General features: G+C 43.7%; 3 long non-coding RNA genes across 4 annotated transcripts; 1 reads left to right on the top strand and 2 right to left on the bottom strand.

Annotated features, from left to right (window-relative positions):
* Positions 1-318: 318 nt before the first annotated feature.
* On the bottom strand, positions 319-3,251 carry LOC125727176 (uncharacterized). Of its 2 annotated transcripts, none has more exons than XR_007388586.1 (3): positions 3,146-3,251; positions 1,743-1,826; positions 319-1,559 (listed from the first exon to the last, which is right to left on the bottom strand). It is a non-coding gene; the product is annotated as an uncharacterized LOC125727176 (long non-coding RNA). The 2 variants fall into 2 exon arrangements; XR_007388587.1 differs by having other exon boundaries at positions 319-1,519.
* Positions 3,252-10,243: 6,992 nt separating this feature from the next.
* LOC125727179 (uncharacterized) lies at positions 10,244-18,313 on the top strand. The gene is made up of 3 exons (XR_007388591.1): positions 10,244-11,308; positions 13,990-14,032; positions 17,317-18,313. It is a non-coding gene; the product is annotated as an uncharacterized LOC125727179 (long non-coding RNA).
* A 1,674-nt stretch (positions 18,314-19,987) lies between these two features.
* On the bottom strand, positions 19,988-22,006 carry LOC125727180 (uncharacterized). Its single transcript, XR_007388592.1, has 3 exons — positions 21,459-22,006; positions 20,192-20,273; positions 19,988-20,008 (listed from the first exon to the last, which is right to left on the bottom strand). It is a non-coding gene; the product is annotated as an uncharacterized LOC125727180 (long non-coding RNA).
* Between the last annotated feature and the right edge of the window lie 2,246 nt (positions 22,007-24,252).

The following is a 24,252-nucleotide window of genomic DNA, read 5'->3' as shown; positions in this document are numbered from 1 at the left end:
TAGCTGGGACAGGCTCTGGACCCCCCGCATCCCTGAATAGGACAAACAGGTGCAGACAATGGATGGATGGACGTTGAACATCATCTTACCTTAGGAACAGCAGTATCTCAGGGTGTCGACAGAGCACATGTGTAAATCTGTGTCTGTCTTCTTCAAAATGAATGCCCCCCCCCCCCCCCCCCGATACTCTAAATTAGGACCCATGGCAAATGCGGGGGATTTAGCAATTGTTACTTACGTCTTTGACATCAGTTGGAGCAGCTTATTTACTTTTCTTTACTTTTTACTTTATTGTAAAAAGACAAACCTCCACAGTACTGCTTGTAAAAGAAAGATAAAACAAATGTTTATTCCAGAGTATCTTCCACAAGAAAAAACCTAAAGCTTGGTTATTGTTAATGAGGCATCACTGGGGTAAGAAAAAATTATGTGACTCCCTCACTAAAGCCCCAAAACTGCCAGGTTTTCAAACATGTCGGGAACATGAATCCGACTACAAAGAAACGCAGCCATAACCCATAAGATTTACATAAACGTCTTTCTATACACTCTTTACTATTTATAAGAGTACCATACATTATAACTTTTAAACATATAAACAACATTAATACCAGCAAACATTAACTGATTAAATAGTTAATTTTATTAAAACTGCATAGGCGGAATTTGGCACTTTTGACTGGGGTTCCCTGGGACCCCAAAACATTTATGTTTTTAAAAAGCACTAATCAAAGTAGAAATAGAAAAGAATGATGTGACATCATTGGGAACAAATTGATTGACAGTCATAATAGCTTGCAATTATTATTATTATTTTTTTTTAAACTAAAGCACCTGTGAGATACGACAAAATCTATACCTCTGAGATGTGCAGGGACCACTGTTGGTAGGATGAGGCTTAAGGTTGTCATAGTTAGCATTAGCATTTTTCCCATAGAAATGAATAAGTGGTCCCCACAAAGATATGATTACACGACCGTATGTGTGTGTGTGCATGTGAGCGAGAAAGAGAGTGAGAGAGATTCTTAACATAATAGGTAATAGAAGATTATAAAGAACTATACATAGATTATATCTAAAACTTCGATCCTCCAGGGATCCCAAACACAATCTTCCTCCAAGCCACTAGGAACCATTCCGCAGTTGGGTGGTACCCAGGCTGTGTCATATCCATGCTGATGCCATGATTTTTGGAGGGGGTGTCCCTGCCGGTCGATCTTCTTTACTTTTCCTACTCGAACCCTCAGCTTGAGTACAGCTCGCTGCTCATTGACGGGTAGATTTATTGGGTAAGCCTTGGCCTTCTGAAAGCTCCGACTGATATAGACTCCAGGTCCAAGCATGCCATCGCTAGACCGCCGAAATCCGTGCTTTTTAATACTTAATGCGGCTGTCCGTGTGGTACCATGGTACATGACGTACCTCCTCCTACCTCTCCATGTGTTGTCAGACTCCAAATGGGATTCAAAAGACGTGCAGAAGTCATCAGCGTGTTTGGTATAGCTTGCCATACTTTCCTCTGCAAACCAGCAAATATCGCTTTAATAGCCAGATGTTTTCTGTAGAAGCAAGAACAATTTGGTATCAATTTCATTAGGGGACAGAAAATGAAATTTGACTACAGTCCATTTTAATTCAGATATTAAGGTTGTTTTTAATGATGTTTTATTATAAAAATGTTCATTTTATGTAATATTCTAAACCGAATGAGAGAGAATGAGACCATGGAGTAGCAGACTTACCTCTTGCACTGAAAATCCACTTCAGAGTAAAATAACTTCAGACCAGTGAATCAAGTTTTTGCTGTAGTTTCAGCTTCACCTAAACTGAAAGACAGACATGTTATATAGACGGCTTTGCCACACCCTTTTGCATCACAGAAAGAATTTCTCCTCACATCTATAAATTAAACTAATAACACAAAAAACAAGTTTGCATACTTGATTTCACAAAACAGAAGATAGAAAAATAACCTAAGATGACATTATTGCTTTAATTAAAGGTGAGAATTGTTCTCAGCAGTTTTATTTACAATTCAGAAGTAAACTGCAAGGTAGGATTCGGATCTGTATGCTTTCACAAAGAGTAAAGGAAGCTTCTGTAATATATATATTGTACTTTATGAGAATCACTAAAATCAGGTCTTATTGGGTGTGGAGTTTCCCTTCCCATGGTTACAGGGATGGACAGGAACATGAAGGTCACACAAAAACATAAAATTCCCTGTGAGAGGAAGGACAGACATGTAACTTAGTCATTTCAGGTGAGGAAAATGAGCCACATGAGAGAGGATGGGATCAAGGCTGTTTTACTGGGGTCTCAATGACCACAAACATTGAATTGGATGTAACTTTGTGTGGCTACTTGGCAGATATGGAAGAACATTCTCAAGTTTGAATATAAGAATATTGTGCCTTATTGCAATGATTTGCGTGAATAAATTTATTGCCACAAAACCCTAGTATTCATGCACACAAACTCATTCCCGCAGCATCTTAATTACGGAGCCCTGGTAGTGTCTCACACAGGGTTTCTTCATACTACATCAGGCGCACAATTTAGTTTAATGTGGCCATGAAATGCTACATCGAGTTCATGAAATCCCTACAATGTGCAGACAGTTTACTTTCCCGCACTGTTCATGGCCCCTACAGGCTCCGCAGCATCGAGTTACCTGAACTGCTATTCTGTAAATGACTGATTAAATACAGAGTCCAGCCTGGGATTTACAACGCCGGTCTTTTGAGCACAGGCATCATTGTGCTTAAGTTATGAAATATCATTCTATACAAACGTGTTAATTCACTTAACATTCGACAAAATATTCTATAGCATTTACTCCATGCAACTAGTTACAGTTTTCAAATTACATTAATTAATCTAATTATGCTGAGAAGTATTAAATCCCAGTATGTTTGTTAAACAGGGGTGGATTTAAGGGGTGGCCACCCCACATCAACATAATACAAATTAAATATGGATTATCTCATTTTTGAAGCTGAAGCATAGAACAGACTCGGCAGGGTGCGGCCGCCCCCATAAAGGTAACTGAGCCCTGAGAGCCACCCAAAGCAAAATGTTTCTGCTGACGCCTCAGGTTAAACCTTCTCATTGTATCAGTTACATCTGTTGATTATAATCTTACCTTGCAAAGCAAATATCTTTATATCCTCCGGAATCTTATTCGTGTTTCTTGTTGAAATGGCGACTCTGGCTTTAAGTCTTTTTCACTTTCATTTACAGACAGGAAATGATCAGCTTCCTCCCAAATGCGGAAGCGGTCTGTAGCCCGGTGTGGGATATTTGGGTACATTATCCATTATCCATCTCCTGCCCCCAAATACTTCGGTCACAGCTCCAGGGCCGTGCAGAGACCTTTAGAGGGGCAGGTGCTCAGATTTAAAGAGGGGCGCATGGATGAAGATCTCAGAACATCAGCTACAGCGTAACCTGCTGAACCACAGCAACCGACATTCAAAAAGAAGATAAATCCTATAACAAACCGCATCATACTTTATCGTTACACCTTAGCAGAGTTTTATCAGTCTCATTGTAATTATTATTTGAGCCCTTATTCTCAGCGTTGCAGATTACTCTCAGGCGGTTAGAGGACATGGTCAGCTGGTGCACCTGGACATTGCTGTTTATCAGTGTCTGCTAGGGCTGTCAGCAGACAGGAATTTGTACCAGAGAGCCCTGCTGTACACAGAGCAGTCCCAGATAAGTTAGGGAAGGCTGTCAATGCCTAAGGCTGTTAACTTATGAATCTGTACTGTACATAATACTTAACCCTCTGCGGTCTAGGGGTAGGGAAAACACTTTCACTGACTGGGGCATGGTCACGCATTTCATTCAATATCATAAACTTAATTCATGGTAAATAAATTATTTCTTATATATTTGATTTGCCATTAAACTCATCTCAATCTTAAGAAAACCTGTACTCTAAAACCATAACTCATGTTACAATTTCTGGCTCTCTTCATTGAATATGTAGCAACTTTCATGTGTATGCATGAGCCATTCCAACTTGGCCACATCCCTCCCTTTTATGGCGCTGATGGGGATGTATCTGAATCACGTTTCACCACTTGTTGTTCATCTAATTACCATACAAACACGATTTGAATACGCGGAAATGCAAATAGCGATCTTCAGGTGAGGGCGGCACTACACGCCCCCGATGCAGGTAAAACAAAGAAAGGTGACATGGTTTAATTTTTTGGCGATTTAACCTAATTTTTAAAACTTCAAAATTTCCGACAATTGCCATTTTGAGAAGAAGACAGATTACGGATTTAGTCAGTGTTTTTCATGTTTCTACAATACGATTTCAGCGAGTTATGAACTGAAATACACGAGAAAGATACGTGGCATCGCCAACGATGCCGTCGACTCCAGAGGATTAATGAAACGAATACAAAACAGAATAATATATTACAGCCGTCGTTTATTACACACCTTTCCTTGGATTGCCACCTTATTGTGGTGGAGGGGTTTGCATGCTTCAATAACCCTGGAGGCTATGTTATTTAGGGCAAGTGCTCCTGGTAGGATCTCCCAAGGCAAGAAGGTCCCAGGTGAGGGGCCAGATGAAGAACAATCCAAAAACCCCCTGATGAATAATTACTATTGCAAGTTCTCGTTTCCCTCGCCCAGACTAGGGTCATCTGGGCCCCATCCTGGAGCCCATTGCAAGTGCCTGGTGGCCGGACCTTGGCCTATGGGGCCTGGCCGGGCCCAGCCCGAAAGAGTTACGTAGGACTGTCCCCAGGTGGGCCCACCACCTGCAAGGGGAATGTCAGGGGTTTGGTGCATTGTGGATCGGGTGGCGGCCAAGGGAGGCCCTGGTGGACCTATCCCTGGCTGATAAAACTGGCTTTCGGGACATAGAGCTTCACCTCACTACTGGGGAAGGAGCCTGAGATTGTGCGTGATGCTGAGAGTGACTGGCTATATATAGTCGGGCTCACCTCATCACATAGCGTGGGCTCTGGAACCAATTGCTTGGAGATGGGCTGGATACTCTTTTCTTCTGGAGTTGCGACGACTGAGCGATGCTGGGCTTGGGTGGGGCGGAGTTTATCCCAGTGACTGAGAGGGCTGTCTCCATGCGTCATCGTTGGGGACAGGTCTGTCATCTGTGTTTATCTGCCAAATGGCAGTTCAGAGTACCCAGCCTTCTTGGAGTCCATTCCATCGTTTTGCTGGGGAACTGCAACACTAACGTGGGCAACAACAGTGTGGCCTGGAGGGGGATGATTGGGAGGAATTGATTTTATAATCGCATCAGCTGATCTTCGGCCTTCTGTCTTGGACACTCGGGTGAAGAGAGGGGCAGAGCTATCAACTGATCACCACCTGGTAGTGAGCTGGCTCAGGTGGCAGGTGAGGAGACCGGTCAGACCTGGCAGGCTCAAGTACATAGTGAGGGTCTGCTGGGAACGTCTAGCAAAGGCTCCTGTTTGCCAGATCTTCAACTCACACCTCCAGCAGAACTCCAACTGCATACCGGGGGAGGTTGGGGACATTGAGTCTGAATGGACATTGTTCCAGACCTCCATTGTGGAAGCGGCCATATGGAGCTGTGACTGCAGGGGGGTCAGTGCCGGTCATGGCAGTAAACCCCATACCTGATGGTGGACACCAGAGCTAAGGGGGGCTGTCAATCAGAAGAAGGATGCCTGCAGGGAATTGTCTGGGCTCTCCCTTAGAGATAGGGTAAGAAGTTCAGATATCCGGGAGAGTCTCAGAGTAGAAACGCTGGCTCTCCACGTCGAAAGGAGCCAGATGAGGTGGTTTGGACACCTAGCATGGTCCTACAGGGAGGAGGCCCCGGGGCAGACCCAGGACGCACTGGAGGGATTATATCTCTCGGGTGGCCTGGGAATGTCTCGGCACCCCCCCCCCCCAAACAGCTGGAAGAGGTGGCTGGGAACAGGGAGATCTGGGTATCCCTCCTGAATTTGCTACCCCTGCGATCCGAACCCTGGACAAGTGGACGGTGAAGGATGGATGCGCAAAGGTTTATTACGCAAAACAACAAAGTCATGCTTATAACAAATAACACCAGTTTGTAATCTATAGCTGCTTATTGGTTTTGCACCAAAAGCTGATTTATTTCTCACTGATGGGGTCCCAGCTGTCTCAGCAGATCGCTGCTGTGGCCAAGCTCTGGGTCACGGGCCCCTGCAGTCAGCCCTGTCCCAGTGCCTTCCTACATGGACACACAGGAAGAGACAGCATCTTATAATGACTACTGAGGGTTCAGTGCTGCTGAATAACTGCCCCGCCAAAAGAGCCACACAAGCAATGTAACTGTGTGATAACAAATGATGTTCAATTGAAGCATAACAGAGCAGACAGATGTACTGATCTGTAGATCCTGATCACATTTAAGGCAGAATCTCCTTTTTGCCACGTCCTGGAAAACGTCTGTTGGGGTTGATTGGAACATCTTTCTCAATCAGGTCTCTGCTGACTGAACCCCACTGTTTTCCAGCTGTTACGTCTCTTGTCTTCCTGCTCCTTTAAAAGGGTTGGCAGCTGAAACAAACATGGCATCAGCACTGGGAGAATATGCCAGTCCTGCTGTGTCTCTCATAGCAGTGCTTTCGAAATGACCGCCCTCCTTCATTCACTGGAAATGGCAGCACTGCTTGGCAGTGTCCAATATTATTGCACGTTTGGATGAAGCCTAATCATGCTATTATAGGTTAGCTAGATTAGGGACTAGCTTCTGTCTGGCTTTATTCTCAGTATCCTGAGGTTCTATTCCCTGCACACTTTCTGTGGGCTGTGGCTCAGCGTCTGCCTTTCTTACTACAGGCTCTGTCTCCTCACTCACTGCTCCCTGCACACTTTCTGTGGGCTGTGGCTCAGCGTCTGCCTTTCTTACTACAGGCTCTGTCTCCTCACTCACTGCTCCCTGCACACTTTCTGTGGGCTGTGGCTCAGCGTCTGCCTTTCTTACTACAGGCTCTGTCTCCTCACTCACTGCTCCCTGCACACTGTCTGTGGGCTGTGGCTCAGCGTCTGCCTTTCTTACTACAGGCTCTGTCTCCTCACTCACTGCTCCCTGCACACTTTCTGTGGGCTGTGGCTCAGCGTCTGCCTTTCTTACTACAGGCTCTATCTCCTTACTCACTGCTCCCTGCACACTTTCTGTGGGCTGTGGCTCAGCGTCTGCCTTTCTTACTACAGGCTCTATCTCAACATGGAAAAGGTATATAACAGTTGTAATTAATTGTTTCATCCCATGAAAGTAGTGTGTAATGTCCCTTGTAGAAAGAATGCCTTGATTCTTCTCTGCTGTTGTAACTGCTAGAGGAGGTTACTTGATGAATCAAAGATATGACATTTTCTTGCTAATTAAGGTACTCAAATGGCAAACATCCTGTACATTTATTTGTTATCCAAGAGTATTTTCAGTAAATGAGCATCATATCCTGGCAGGGAAGGAGACAAGCGCAAATAGAAATAAGGAGGCACTTTAATACCACTGACGACGGAGCAGATGAGAGGCAGCTGGAGTGAGTCACACGAGGGCTGAAACGAGAAGCAAGACAAATGATTAACAGGTGTGGCTGGTTAGAGGCATACTGGGGAGAGTGAATGGGAGGGATCGAAGCAGTGCGTGACAAAGAGTGAGTGAGTAACATGGAAACGTGGAATATCTCAGTGTGTGCAAAAACGTTTTGCTGGTAGTCCGTATTTATGTGATGTAAGTGATATTTTCTGTTAAAATTATACTTGTCACCACCATTTCTGTCTGTGTTTCTCTCCACAACCAATGTTACTCAAACGATGGATGACATTTCCACTTGAAAATGTATGGGGGAAACAACATATATATAGAATAGTTTTGTATATTTAAAAAATATATATATTTCCATATCCCTTTATAAACACAACTATATCATTTTTACGGACACTTTATCCTTGTGAGAAGGAACGTCATCAAGGTGTCTTGCCCTCACCACTTACATGGGATTGGTTTGGTTCGCACACATCAAGAACATGCGGAGGACTGATAAGCTGCACCGCCACCCCTTCCCAGCTTCTGTGATACCATGCTACAGGTTCAAGGCCATCTCTTCTTTCCTGCCCATGAGTGATCCAGAGGCTGATGTCACCGACGACAGGCTGAAAGGGACTCCCGGCTATGACTCCATGTTCAGATTGAAGCCCCTTCATGATGACAACATCATATCCCGTAAAGCATACTACCACCCATATCAGAATATCTCCACTGATGAGTGCATGGTTGCTTCCAAAGGTAGATAAAGCATGATAAAGCAGTGCATGGAGGACAAGCCAACAAAATGGGGCTTCAATCTGTTTGTCCAGGCAGACAGTCTGACTGGGTACATATTCAAATGTAACGGGAAAGGGCTGAGTTTCGATTCTGTGGTCAGTCTCCTTCCTATGTGCTTTCTGGGCACTGAATATGGAATCTATGTGGACAATTTGTATACCAGCACGGCTCTCTTCTCCCATCGATACTATCAGAGCATTGCAGCCTGTGGCACTATCAGGGAAAATAGGACTGGCTTCCCAAGAACCAGGGCAAATGATCTACCAAAGAAGGCTCCGCGAGGGGACATCAGGTGAATTAGGGAAGGTCTCTCCTATACGTGAAATGAAAGGACACAAGGGAAGTTACCATGAGTTCTTCCATCAACAAGGCTTTCAGTGGACATTGGGTTTCTCGCCGTATGAAGGTAACTGATGGGTGGAGACAGCAATATGTGCTATTACCTGACGCAGTGTTGGACTATAATAAATACATAGGGGGCGTGGACTTATCTCATGCCCTCATCAAGCAAGATATTGCAGTGGTGAACAGCTTCATCATCCATACGGTCAACGCCAGGGAGAAGAGGCAGAGGCCTCTCACACAGAAACGCTTTCGGGAGATTCTGTGTGAGCAGTTGTCTGCCCGTGGACGCGCTGAGGAGGAGACCCAGCCGGACACAGCAGCAGTGGTGCCAGAGCCACAGCCACAGAAGCAGATGTACGTCCCAGCGGCCATCACTGACACTTCAGCTGTGGACTCCAGGCTGAAGGCCACACAGGGCAGGAAGGACTGTGTGCACTGCCACTGCAAGAAGCTAAGCAATAAGATGATTTACAAATGCTTAGCATGCAATGCGGCACTCTGCATAGTTGGGGACTGAATCTGTTTCACAGAGTGGCATTTGAAGAAAGACACATAGAGGGAGGGGCAGTGCAATTTGAAATTTCTTGTGGAGTTTTGTGTGTGAATAAAATACAGTTTTTTGTATAGAATGTGTGGTCATGTTGTATGGAAGAAATGCTTATTATGAGCCATAAGTGGTAATGCATTTAGAATAAAAGAGGCAATCCTAAGAAACTACCAGTTACACTGTAGCCGTTTTGGATAGGTTTTGGATAGGTTTTGGATTGGCCTGGCATAAGTCATATGAATAAAATATAGTTTTTTCTCCTAATGTGTGCTCATGTTGTGTGACACAAAGACGGTGAGCCTTGTTTTTGCACCAGGTGGGCACGGATGTCCAGGACATTTTCTCCACTCTGCCGAATACGATTGCGCGCACTGACTACAATGCAGTTTGTAACGAGATTATGGCAGGCTGAGAGGGACTGTGATTTCGGGGGGGGGGGATTTTAGTGACAATCAAATCAGAGATGCAATTCTCAGTAAATGCACGTCGGACTCTGTCAGGAGAAAGTTACTGGAAGAGCCCGGACTGCCTTCAGTGTGCGCCTTAGACTTGGCAGCGCAGTGTGAGAGGGTAGAGATGCAGATGGCGGCGATGCAGGCAAGCGCCCCTGCTCCAGATGATAGTGGGTCAGTCAACCATATTGTTAGGAAGGAAAGGGCAATAAAGAGCATAAAAAATGCTCAGAGAGGAAAAGGATAGGCCAGACAAGGTGTGCTTTCCATATTGCTAAAGAGCCAGCATGACCAGCCAGAGGCCAACAATGCAGAAAATGCAGTGGGAAGGACCATTTTGCAAAAAATGTGTAAAACAAAAAAAAAGGTTAAAGAGACATGCAGTGGAACCAGAGACATGTGCATGCAGAGACATGCAGAGACATGTGCATGCAGTGGAACCAGGACCTCTGGGAAGTGATGATGCTTTTACAGTAGGAGACAACACAAATACAGAGAGGATAACTTTCAATGTGGGAGGAGTCAACCTACGGATGCTTACTGATTCAGGAGTCTCCGCCAACATTGTGGAGGAACACACTTGGGAAGACTTAAAGAGGAAAAAAAATAAAATGCGAATTCAAGACAACTGCCAGCAGACCTCTATATACTTATTCATCACAGGAACTATTGTAAATGAAAGGTGTGATCAAACTGGAGTAGGCTCGCGACATACACAGGCCGAGTTTGTAGTTAAACAAGGCCGAGGTTAGCCCTTGCTAGGCAAGAACGTGGCTTATGAATTAGGAGTGCTCAGGGGAGGTGTCAACATTGCTGCTGTGTCAGCTGTAAAATCAAAAATAATGAGGCAGTTCCCAAAGTTATTCGATGGGGTGGGCAAGTTGAAGACCAAGCAGGTTTCCCTGCACATACATAAGAGTGTGACACTGGTAGTACAGCGTCTAAGACCATTCCATTTGAGGAGTGCGGTAGAAAATAGAATCAAACAATTGCTGGCTGGCTATAGCAGCCGATTCATTACATAGTTTGCAAGCATATCCAAACCTCTGCATAGAGTAACCAAAAAGGATACAATATTTGAGTTTGGGCCTGACCAGAGGAGAGCTTTCTAGATTGCTGAAGGAAAAACTGGCAGAAGGAAGCACACTGGCATATTATGAAAGTAATTGCAGATGCAGGGCAGGTGGGTCTAGGAGCAGTGCTTGTGCAGGAACAGGTTGTGCAGAGAAATGGTTCCTATATGCTGTTTGAGTAGAAGCCTGACTGAGTGCGAGTGGAGATACTCAAAAACTGAGGAAGCGCTAGCACTAGTTTGGGCTTGCAAAAGACTATCCATATAAATACGGTAAACGATTTGATTTGGCAACTGATTACAAGGCCCTAGAGATCATACTGTATACGACCCTGTATCAAAACCATGTGCCCATATAAAGTTGCAGCCATATGACTTATGAGTTGTTCACATCCCAGGGAAGGACAACATTGGTGACCCCCTTGTCTAGGCTGCTGGGGAAACAGAGGACACAAGAGGAGCACTCCCATGGCGCAGAGGACTACGTGCGATTCATGGTTGTGAATGCAACCCCTTGGGCCATGACCACCAAGGAGATTGAGGAGGCCTCTGCAGTCGACAAGGAACTTGGATAGGTAAGATAGGCAAACCGGAGTGGTTGCTATGATAAGTGCCAGGCATATGCACTAATAACCAATGAACGCTGCACGGTGAGACAATCGGTATTGAGGGAGACACAACTTGTGTTACCCTATGAATTGCGATCTAGGAGCCCTTACATTGGCTCATGAGGGACAGTTAGGCATTGTAGGCACCAAACAGCATCTTAGGAGCAAGACGTGGTGGCCGGGAATGGACCGGGTGGCAGAGAAACATGTAAAATCCTGTCACGCATGGCAAGTAGTGGCACGATCCAATGAGCCCAAGCCCTTAATGTCAACACCATTACCAGAAGGACCATGCCAGGATCTGTCCACCGACCTGCTGGGGCTCCTGCCATCAGGACACTCAACATTAGTAGTAGTAGATTACTACAACAGGTTCTATGAATACGTCATCCTGCAGTCACCCACAACAGACAAGGCCTTCCAATTGCACTCTGATCCCACAGTTTCTGTCATCCCAGTTCCAGGATTTCTGTCAGACAAATGGAACAAGACATGTAAAAACAACACCGAAATGAGCCCAGGCCAATAGAGAGGTGGAGAGACAAAATGCATCAATGATGAAAAGAATACACTTCGCACAGGCTGAAGGCCTTGACTGGAGGAAAGAGTTACGAAACTATGTGACTGTTTACAGGTCAATTAACCACTCCACCACCGGCCACAGTCCAGCTGAGCTGCTCTTCAAGAGGAAAGCGAGAGGGAAATTCCCGACATAAGCACTCCACAGGATGATCTGGAGGTCCGGGACATGGACGCAGAACAAAAAGGGAAGTACAAGACAGCTGCTGATATTAGGGAGACAGTGGCAGAGTCGCTAGTGTCAGTAGGGGACCAGGTTCTCCTGAGACAGGACAACGTTTAACAACAAAGTTTAACAAGACGCCACACAGAGTCATGAGCAAAGTCGGGAAAAATGTTGTGGTCTAGAAGTTTCAACAAGAAGACCCAATACCGCAGTCAAGAAGCACAACGCAAATGGCATGGACTGAGGAAGAACAGAAGAGAGATTATCCTGCCCCAACGGGCTTGGCTGAGACACCACAGGCAAAAAAACTGATGCAAAAGAGGGTCAGACCTCACCAGAAGATCAAGCTACCACCACAACTGCTTGATTATGTCATAAAATGATTGACAGCAGGTTATATTGGGAAAGTAATGTTAAGGTTAAAATTCAGATTAATGTCATGTAAAAACAAGGGAAATGTTGAAAAGAAAAGAAAGATGTTTTGTTGACAACCAGTACCTGTTCAATTTATAAAAGAGTTTCCGCAAAATGACAAACGTGCATTAGGGACAGCAATGGTGTAAGAGAGGGAATGTGGATGAGAATGTGGAAGAAGGAAAATAATAAAGATGGGGCAGTTGTTCTGAACTCGTATCTGTGACTGAGCGAATGGATTATTCATGATATAAAGGCTGGGGATCTAACAGATATGACAAGATTATCGTGTATTTTAACCGTTACAGTGGTGCCTGCGGTTCACGAACACAATCCGTTCCAGGAAAGTGGTCGTGAACCAATCTGTACGCAAATCAAGGCAATTTTTCTCATGGGAAAGCATTGAAATTCGATGAATTCGCTCACAAACCTACCAAATCATCCATCCATCCATTTTCCAAACCGCTTATCCTACTGGGTCGCGGGGGGTCCGGAGCCTATCCCGGAAGCAATGGGCACGAGGCAGGGAACAACCCAGGATGGGGGGGCCAGCCCATCGCAGGGCACACTCATACACCATTCACTCTTACACATGCACACCTATGGGCAATTTAGCAACTCCAATTAGCCTCAGCATGTTTTTGGGCTGTGGGGGGAAACCGGAGTACCCGGAGGAAACCCCACGATGACATGGGGAGAACATGCAAACTCCACACACATGTGACCCAGGCGGAGACTCGAACCCGGGTCCCAGAGGTGTGAGGCTGCACCACCATGCCGCCCCTCTACCAAATCATAATTTTTGTAAATAACTCTTCCGGTTTTTATAGTAAAAACTTTAAAGAAACACACAATATAGTGTGGCGATAGGTGGACCCATCTATTGTTGTTGTTGTTAATGGCTGCATTTTCCTATTGTCGCGTGTGTGTTTGCCCGTGTCTTATGTGCACCCGGTGCAATCCTCACATGTATTTAGTGTGTGTAAATCTTCCACCATGTGTGCATCTTGCAGTTTGTCATCTGACAACCTGGTGTTCGTTGGTTACCTGTTGTGGTCCTTCTATGTATAATTGCAACACCAAAACGATCTACTACAGTTAATAGCTATAAAACTAAAGAAGACAGGCACATCTAGTAAACTGTGCATTGATAAGCGGCCTCTAGGGAACAACGCACACCCCTTGGATTTTCAGCTTTCTGTCTCTGTAATAGTTATTATATTGTATACACAATAATATGCAATAGGGCAATACACAAATACAGACATGGACAAATTTGGTGGTATCGTCACACAAAAAGACAAAAAAAAACATCTCTGAAATAACTGGAAACTGACAAAAGTTAAATGGCTTCCTGTCATGACCTGCTCGTGTGCAAGTACCAATTTGTTGTTTATGCCTCTCCGTCTACCCATTAAAGTCCTCTTTCCCCGATCCTGTGTCTCCCTCGCCTGCTTCCCTGGTCCGTACCCTGCATGACTCCCCGAAGACGCACAGCGACGGACTGAGGGTCAGCGCATCAGTCTACTGCAGTAAGTGGTTTATTGGCTAAATCAGCCCGAGGTTCAGGAGGAACCCGTAGCTTTCGACTTAGTCAGCCAGAGTAAGAAACTCCTTAGCGAGATTTCCTCAGCCGGGAGCATGGACCCCATTCGTGTGGTCCGTGATAATCTCCGGCAACTCACGGAAAGAATAACAGAGAGGCGGCTTCGGCTGGTCAAGCAGCCTAACGGGGAAGGTACCGCACGGATGCCACCTCCGATGCCTCGTTGGTCGCCTGCGGATTCCCACGCGTTGACTTGTCTACCACCTGTGGTTCCCACCACTCCAGCTCATCGGTGGACGGCACCTTCTCCCGCTGTGGCAGCACCATTGCCTGCTACGGCTACCCCTCCCTCCTCACCTGTGCCATGGTCCCCTCCACCTACCTCCTCACCCCCTGCGAGGTCCGGCCTCACGGTTGCCTGCAGTCCCTCCAGCTGCCACCACTCGCCCACTGCGGTTCCCTTGGGCTCCCTATTGTACCCTGTCTTTTCCCTTCCGGCCTCCTGTGTTTGCTCCCTGTCCCTCTGTGTCTCCTCCGTTCACTCCTGGTCCTTTAATTCCTCTGGTTGGTGTTCCCCTGTGTCTCCTTTTCTGGTCTGTCTGTCTGCATTTGCTGTGTTGTCAGGTTTTGTCCTACTTCTTGTCCCTGTGACTGTTCTGTGTCCCAATCTCCCGTTAATGGTCTTGTTTTGGTCAGGTGGCAGCCAATGTTTTTTTGTCAGCCATTCATGAGTGAATTTAGCTGTATGTTTTGGGTCGTTATGCTATTGGAAGACCCATGACCTGTGACTGAGGCTGAGCTTTCTAATTGTTCCTTATACTTAACATGTGATTATTAAGGCTTAGAATTTAGTGACTTTTACTTATTATTGCTACAGCTAAACTTACCTAGAAAATGCTTGCTCAAAAATTTTTTTATTAAAATTCTACACAGCATTTTTTCCAGCACACCCTTAAAATAACAGAGAAATACTGCACCAATGACTTTGGGCCAGGTTTTGTTGTGTGGGGCAGCATGTGGATCAGTGGGCTGTGATTGGTTCATGACCATTATTGGTTCATGCCCAACCTCAGCAGAAAAGTCGCATGTATAGGGGCCCTTGAGCAAAGCCTTTAACTCCCAGCTGGACAGGAAACTGCATCAGGCTCATGCTGGCAAAGACACTTACATTCTGCCTGCTGCCAAATAGAGCCTTTAATTGGCATTGGGCATATTCCTTGTTAAACTTGGGTTTGCTTTGCTCATAAAACTGATAAAGAAGTGAGTAGAAATATGTTGTCTTAATTAGAGTAAATCTTATACTTTACAAAAAAAAAAACATCAGTTTAAATTTACTCAGAATATTTAAGACAAATTGTTACCTCATTTAATCTGAATAAATTCTATAGGTTATTTTTCTCAGTGTATATTACTGATGTTCATCAAGTGTAATTTTGTCCAATTTGCCGTATTTGTATTTGACCCCACTAGATGGTGATCTCTGTTCAAAAAAGGACACAAATAATGTCCCAAAACGAACCAAGATCGCCATCTAGTGGGGAGAGCAAATACTACTAGTACACTTACACATACAGTGAATCTTCATTCTGCTAATACCAGAGGATGAGAGGAATATACGACCCTGGGTATAAACTACCGCATTCCTAGAAGGATAATGTTCTGGATGTTATAATTAATTCACACCCAGCATTAGTGGGGCTTGAATTTAAGTAGATAGTAGTGTTATTGTAGTTCGGATCGATTCTAGAAGATCATCTGATTACAATAGTCATCAGGTCTGATCGTTCACTCGTGTTATTTTTTCCATTGATTTTTTTTTCGCTCACCGGGTCTTTTCGTTCACTCGTTCGTTCGTTCTTTGGTTCACCAGTTCATTCGGTTCACATTGTTAATTGAATCTTCCGGTTCACTGGGTCTTTCGGTTGTTCTCCGAGTCTATGGGCCCTACACTGACTATATAAGTGCAGTGACATCTATTGACCAGAATAAGTATTGCCACGAGCCTGCCATAGCGTGTATATGCTTCTGTGCTAATTATAATGAGCTAAATTATAATTATGATAAAAAACTGAAACGTTAAATGAATAAATGAACAAGGTGTAACTTTTAAACTTTTTATATATTTTACAAATCCATTAATAATACCTAAAAAGAAACTCACACTTCTTTGTACACATTCTCAAAGGATGAGTCTAATTGGTCAGCATCTGCATGCACAGTGTGTGTTCAGTGGCGTGCTGCTCTCTGGTAGTAATACAACAAATATTTAAGAGAGCAATATGGCTGAGAGACAATGGAGTTGTCTTGGCTCCCGGCAGCTTTGGCTGTGCGGTCGGGGTGGTGGGGGTGTCGCAGCTGCCCCCCACATCAATTACTAGCACATCCATGGTGTTACGGTCCAGTATAGGGTTGGAACGCAACAGAAAGTAAAAGGGAAGAGGGAAAGGGAAAAACAGGACAACCAGGGGCGGAGGAAATGGAACACGGGACACAAAGGGATCTTTTTTATAGTTTCTTTTATATTTTGTACACACTTTCACAACAATAGGTGCAGCAGACTTCGGGAGTGACATGGGCCAAAACAATAAACAAAACACCGCTACCGAACGATTCCCCAATCTAAGCTAATCCTGCGTGGAGAAACAACAAACAAAAACGACAATGCTAAGTCCTATCTCCCTAACCAAACCAACAATAAATCACCCGTCACGCAGAATGAAAACGGCAGTCACTCCGTACGCACCAGAGCACAAACACAGAGGAAACACAAAAGTCAAAACGACTGTGTCCGAGGGGGCAAGCAAAAGAATAGTCAACAAGCGGGTGGGAGATCAAGACCAAAGAAACTATCAGAACCGCGGAGAAGGTACAGAGAAAGGGCGAGGCGGAAATCAGCTGCCCAGGGGCCCTTGGGGTGCAGGGGGCCCGTGGGGCCCCTAGCCCAAAACAATTTGCAATGCTTATCAACAATGTATTTTCGTTTGTCTATTTTAGAGGGCCTGCATTCTTTGATCCTCTGCCTACAAGGGGCCCTGACCCTATAGGGAGGGCGTTTGGCTGCCAAGGGTCCTTGAATTGTGGTGGTTGTGGTGCTGGTGCTAGTGGTGGGGGGGGGGGGGGGGGCCCTCGCGAACGTTTTGCCCAGGGGCCACACAACCCACAGTCCGTCCCTGCAGACACGGATAATCCAACCACAATACAGCAAACCAATAATCAAAAGCAATGAACTAGAGCTCCTGAGGTGGCCGAGCCGCCGTCTTTTCTTCCCAGGACCCGGAAGTGACGAGCGGTGCATCGGATTGTCGTGGGCGGGGTCTGGACGGAGAGGCGGAGCCGAAAGTGCAGCCGGCGAATCGGGACGAGGGCAGGAGGTCCGAAGAATTTGTAGACCTTCTCTCAAACTTACGGCACGTAACACATGGACAAATCGTTACACTCGCACACATGCAAAAATACATACAGATATAGGTATACATCCACACTCATCTGTACACCACACACATGCACATACACACATAACCAATAGTACACATACAGAGGTAGAGGCTACACACATGACTATTTTAATGATAATAAATTTGTATTATGTTGTGCTTAGTGTTGCTGTTACTATTAATTATGTTCCCATTATGGGAATAAGGAGGCAAGTGGCCGAAAACTAACTTTATTTGGCTGCTATGGGCCATAGGCACGGCGTACACTTTTGTATTCAAAAGAACAAGCCGTAGAACAGTGCTGCACTACACCCATTCCTTACTTATTCTACCCCCCCCGTTGTCTCTCTCCTTCCCCACAGCCTCTCTCCACTCTCCCGCCTCCTGTCGCTCATCCCACACACTCTCCCCAGGATGGGTGCACGCCCACAGAAAATATCCCTCCCAGCAACATGTGTAACACCATTCCTGAACACGCTACAATATTATTGTATCACAGTTGCAGCTGCATTTGTTATCAATGATGTTATTGATATTACTGTTGTTATTATTGTTGCTGCTAGTTGTTGTTTCATTTTTATATTATTTTATTACTATTATTTTCATTTTGTTTTTCTTTGTTTTGTCTGTTTCTTGTCTTTTTTGTGTGGCAGTGTGCTCCTATTTTCTTTATTTACCCCCCATACTTCTTCCCCCCACCCCTGTTCTCTGTCTCCCCTAACCTCTGCTTCTTGTCTTCGTTATATAAAAAAGAAGAAAAAAAGAACGAATAAACGATTCAAAGAATCAAATCATTTCAGTGAACTGAATGAAATTAATGGAATCACTAAAAAGATTCCGTTTGCACATCACTACAAGCAACACTTCCTGAACATAAAAGTGCAGCCTTTGTAAAAGTGTTGGTTTTTAAACTAATTGCAATCGTAAATCTGACTACAAAGAAACACATCTATAACCCATGAAGTGCACATGAATATCTGTCTATGCTTATACACTATTTACTATATATAACAGTACCATACTTTATGACTTTTATACATAATATGCCACAAGAAACATTAACTGATTAAATGGTTCTTTTTTATTAAAACTGCATATGGGGAATTGGGAACTTTTGACTTCGGGTCCATGGGACCCCAAAGCATTTGTGTTTTTAAAAAACACAAATCAAAGTAGAAAACAATTATGTGACATCATTAGGAACAAAATGATTGACAGTCATAAAAAAACATATACCTCGGGGATGTGCAGGGACCCCTGTTGGTAGGGTTAGGGTTAATATCCCTACTTAAAATACAATGCCCTCTCTTCTATTATTGACATCATTTCATTGAGACTTTTTGAAAGTATTGAAATTACACCTGTACATCACAAGTCTAACTTAAACGATTTAACAAATATTATGGGTCATTCTCAAAAATGTAAGAATCTCTCAAAAAAAATGTTATGGTGAAGTACAGTGTTTTTTGTGTTTAACAATATGCATCACCTTAACCTTTTATCCATCCATCCATTTTCCAAACTGTCTATCCTACTGGGTCACGGGGGGTCCAGAGCCTATCCCGGAAGCAATGGGCACGAGGCAGGATGGGGGGCCAGCCCATCGCAGGGCACACTCACACACAATTCACTCACACATGCACACCTATGGGCAATTAGCCTCAGCATGTTTTTGGACTGTGGGGGGAAACCGGAGCACCGGAAGGAAACCCCACGACGACATGAGGAGAACATGCAAACTCCACACACATGTATCCCAGGCAGAGACTTGAACCCGAGTCCCAGAGGTGTGAGGCAATAGTGCTAAGCACTGCACTACCATGCTGCCCCCTGCTTAACCTTTTAGGTATATTAAATTTATGTAAATTGTTCTTCTGATTTCATGATTTTTTAGCAGTGTGTGTGTGTATGTGTCAATGAGCAGTCTCCATAAAGATATGTTTACCTGACGTTTGTGTGTGTGTGTGTGACAGAGAGAGAAACAGAGATACATTTTTAACAAAATAGGTAATAGAAGATCATAATGACCTACACATAGATTATATCTAAAACCTTGATCCTCCAAGGATCCCAAACACAATCTTCCTCCAAGCCGCTAGGAACCATTCCGCAGTTGGGGGGCACCCAGGCTGTGTCATATCCATGGTCATGCCAGGTTTTTTGGAGGGGGTGTCCCTGGTAGTCGATCTTCTTTACTTTTCCTACTCGAACCCTCAGCTTGAGTACAGCTCGCTGCTCGTTGACGGGCAGATTTATTGGGTATTTTTGGGCCTTCTCAAAGCTCCGACTGACATAGACTCCAGGTCCAAGCATGCCATCGCTGGACCGCTGAAATCCGTGCTTTTTAATATTTAATGCAGCTGTCCGTGTGGTACCATGGTACATGATGTACCTCCTCCTACCTCTCCATGTGTTGTTAGACTCCAAATGGGATTCAAAAGACGTGCAGAAGTCATCAGCGTGTTTGGTATAGCTTGCCATACTTTCCTCTGCAAACCAGTAAATTTGCTTAAATAAACAGATGTTTTCTGTACAAGCAAGAACAATTTGGTATCAATTTTATTACTGGACAGAAAACTAAATTTGACAACAGTCCATTTTAATTCAGATATTAAGTTTAATTTTAATGATGTTTTATTATATAAATGTTCATCTTATGTTATATTCTAAATCGAATGAGAGAGAATGAGACTATGGAGTAGCAGACTTACCTCTTGTACTGAATCCACTTAGGTGTAATATCACTTCCGACCAATGAATCAAGTTTTTGCTGTAGTTTCAGTTTCATGTACACTGAAAGATAGCGACGTTATATCGACTGCTTTGTCAAACCTTTTTTTGCATCACAGAAAGAATTTCTTCTCACTTCTACAAATTAGACTAAAAATACACAAAACAGGTTTGCATGCTTGATTTAATGAAACAGAACACAGAAAATGAACTTAAAATGAAATAATTCCTTTAATTAAAGGTGAGAATTGTTCTCAAAAGTTTCATTTACCATTCACAAGTAAGCTAAAGGTAGGATTCAGTTCTGTATGCTTTCGCAAAAAGAAAAGCATAGAATTGGATGTAACTTTGTGTGGCTACTTGTCAGATATAGAAGAACATTCTCAAATTTGAATATAAGAATATTTTGCCTTATTACAAACATTTGCATGAATACATTTATTGTCACAAATCCCTAGTATTCATGCACACAAACTCATTCCCGCAGCATCTTAATTACGGAGCCCTGGTAGTGTCTCACACAGGGTTTTTTCATACTACATCAGACGCACAATTAAGTTTAATGTGCCCATGAAATACTACATCGAGTTCACAAAATCCCTAAAATGTGCAGAGAGTTTACTTTCCCGCACTGTTCATGGCCCCTACAGGCTCTGCAGCATCTAGTTACCTGAACTGCTATTCTGTAAATGACTGATTAAATACAGAGCCCAGCCTGGGATTTACAACATTTATCTTTCGGTCACAGGTACAGAGTCCTGACCCACTGAGTCACACAGGAGTTATTTCCTACCTTTTCTTTTTGATTATTATGAACATGCGATACAGCATAAAAATACTATTCAGTTAATTCCCCTACTGTCCCAAAATTGTGTTTAAGTCATTAAATATTATTCTATACAAACATGTTAATTCACTAAACATTTGACAAAATATTCTAAAGCATTTACTCTATCTAACTAGTTGCAGTTTATCAAATTGCATTAAACGTCTAATTCTGCTGCAAAGTATAAAATCCCAGTATATATGTTAAAGAGGGGAAGATTTAAGGGGCGGCCACCCCACATCAAAATAATAAAAATTAAATATGGATTGTTTTACTTTCTAAGCATAAATATAAATCAGTCCCGGTGCAGTGCCTATAAATATAACTGAGCCCTGAGGGCCACCCAAAGAAAAATGTTTCTGCAGATTCCACAGGTTAAACATTCTCATTTTATCAGTTACATCTGTTGACTATAATCTTACCTTGCAATGCAAGTATCTTTAAATCATTCCGGAATCTTGTTCGTGTTTCTTGCTGAAATGGCGACTAAATCTCTTTCACTTTCATTTACATACAGGGAATTATGGCTTCAACGCGGAAGCAGCCTGGGGCACGGCCTAGGATGTTTGAGTTCATTATCCATTATCCATCTCCTGCCCCCAAATACTACGTTCACAGCTCCAGGGCCGTGCAGAGACCTTTAGAGGGGCAGGTGCTCAGATTTAAAGAGGGGCGCATGGATGAAGATCTCAGAACATCAGCTACAGCGTAACCTGCTGAACCGACATTCAAAAAGAAGATAAATCCTATAACAAACCGCATCATACTTTATCATTACACATTAGCAGAGTTTTATCACAGTCTCATTGTAATTATTAATTGAGCCCTTATTCTCAGAGTTGCAGTTTACTGTCAGGCGGTTAGAGGACATGGTCAGCTGGTGCACCTGGACATTGCTGTTTATCAGTGTCTGCTAGGGCTGTCAGCAGACAGGAATTTATACCAGAGAGCCCTGCTGTACGCAGAGCAGTCCCAGATAAGTTAGGGAAGGCTGTCAATGCCTAAAGCTGTTAACTTATGAATCTGTACTGTGTATACTACTTAATGAAACAAATGCGAAACAAAATAATATATTTTAATTGTTGCTTACAATTAAGAAATATTACTAATAAGTGTATAGTGCTGCTGAATAACTACTCAGCCAAAACAGGCACACAAGCAATGTAACTGTGTGTTAACAAATGATGTTCAATAGATGCATAACAGAGCAGAAAGATGTACCGATTTGGAAAATGTCCTGGAAAATGTCTGTTGTGGTTCATTGGAACATCTTTCTCTATCAGGTCTCCGCTGACTGAACCCCACTGTTTTCCAGCTGTTACGTCTCTTGTCTTCCTGCTCCTTTAAAAGGGGCGGCAGCTGAAACAAACATGACATCAGCACTGGGAGAATATGCCAGTCCTGGGTGTCTCTCATAGCAGTGCTTTCGAAATGACCGCCCTCCTTCATTCACTGGAAATGGCAGCACTGCTTGGCAGTGTCCAACATTATTGCACGTTTGGATGAAGCCCCATCATGCTTTATGCTGCATTTTAACAGATGAGCAGGATCAGTTGGTTATTGTAGGTTGGCTAGATTAGGGAATAACCCCAGTCTGGCTTTATTCTCAGTATCCTGAGCCTCTGTTCCCTGCACATTTTCTCTCAGTCTCCTCATTCACCGTATTATCATGGCACAGGCAGGGGAATAAGGTGATTATTTACAATGCAGCTCCAAGGCAATAAGTGTTTAATGTAATAAAGACAAAACATTAAGAAAAAAGCATAAAAATAAAGGACCACAAAGGGTCAGAACTAAACAGGGTTAAACACTAATTACAGAAGCATAAATGACCTACAGTACAAAGGAAAACCAGTAACAAAGGGAACAGAGTAACACACACATCTCACACACAAGAACATGAACAATGACCTGCTAAAGAAATGAATAAAGGCAGGAACTTAAATACACTGATACAAGGAGTATGAAAAGGCAGGTGTGAATCATCAGCAACAACCATTCAACAAGGGCAGAGGGCAACAACATACAGGAGAAGCAACTAACACTAATGAACAGAGAACTAAGGAACGAAAGACCTGAAACTAAGGAAACAGGGAAACACTACACTAGGAAAATAAACAAGAAAACAAAGTATAACGTAAAACCATAACAGCAGACAAGTAAGGCAAACCTGGAATAGGAAACTCAAAAGGACACATAGAACATCGTGGAATAGAAACTCAAATATGAAGAAAGAGATAAGGCTAATCATTAGCCAGCCTTGAACCCAGGAACAGGGAAAATGCTGCCCTTCAGACACACACTCAGCTTGTAGAGCCATGTGGCAAGCTATGCTTGTTACAGATGCAGCCACCTCAATTTTCCCCTCCCAGCCGGCTGCCTGCCATAAGCCAGCCAAAGGGACTGACCCCCCTTTTTCTGGGGGTGTGCCTAAATTCTCATCTAAACCCACCCATTTATTCACTTGCAGGGTGTTACCATGAGATGGCACTTTCTTTACAAAAACACATTTTAGTTGTGGTCACAAGTTTACACACACAAGTACAACAGGTATCAACCAGAATCTTTTGGTAGCCATTAGCAAGCCTCTGGCATAATTCTGGCTGAATATTTGACCACTCTTCTTTGTAGAATTTCTAGTTCATTTAAACTAGTTGGGTTCCTGGCACGGACCCGGCTTTTAAGCATGACCCACAAATTTTCAATAGGGTTGAGATCGGGGGTACTTCACAAAGCAGAATTTCTTGCTTAGCCAAATAACTTGCTAAACTGAAGACACAGCCGAAGATTACAACACCAGAGACAAACGGCTAGGTACTTGGCTAGCGCTCATGCCGGTACATTATAATCCAGCGCTATGATATTATACAGTACATACAAAAACCCCTCGGAAGTGCAAAGCATGTGCTTTCTATCTCTGCCTTCAAGCAGACAGGAAGCTTGGCATCTGGATCCGGAGTGATAATTTGTCGTTTTAATATTCAGTTATTGTTTTGTATTATTCCTGTAATATAATGTAATTGCACATTTTATTCATCAACGTTTAATCCGTTGCATGTTATAAACTGTAAAAAGGCTAGTATTGTGTCTTTTCTTACCGTTTTTTTTCAATTGCTAAGGGAAGTATGTAGGGTAATATCCCTTCACATGCATGATCCATCCTTGGCATTGCTCTGGAGAAATATCTTGACATACAGCATTCATTGTTTGATCTTG

This window comes from Brienomyrus brachyistius, unplaced genomic scaffold (genome assembly GCF_023856365.1).
Source record: "Brienomyrus brachyistius isolate T26 unplaced genomic scaffold, BBRACH_0.4 scaffold90, whole genome shotgun sequence".
Taxonomy (NCBI): domain Eukaryota; kingdom Metazoa; phylum Chordata; class Actinopteri; order Osteoglossiformes; family Mormyridae; genus Brienomyrus; species Brienomyrus brachyistius.
This window is presented reverse-complemented; position numbering and strand designations above follow the sequence as displayed.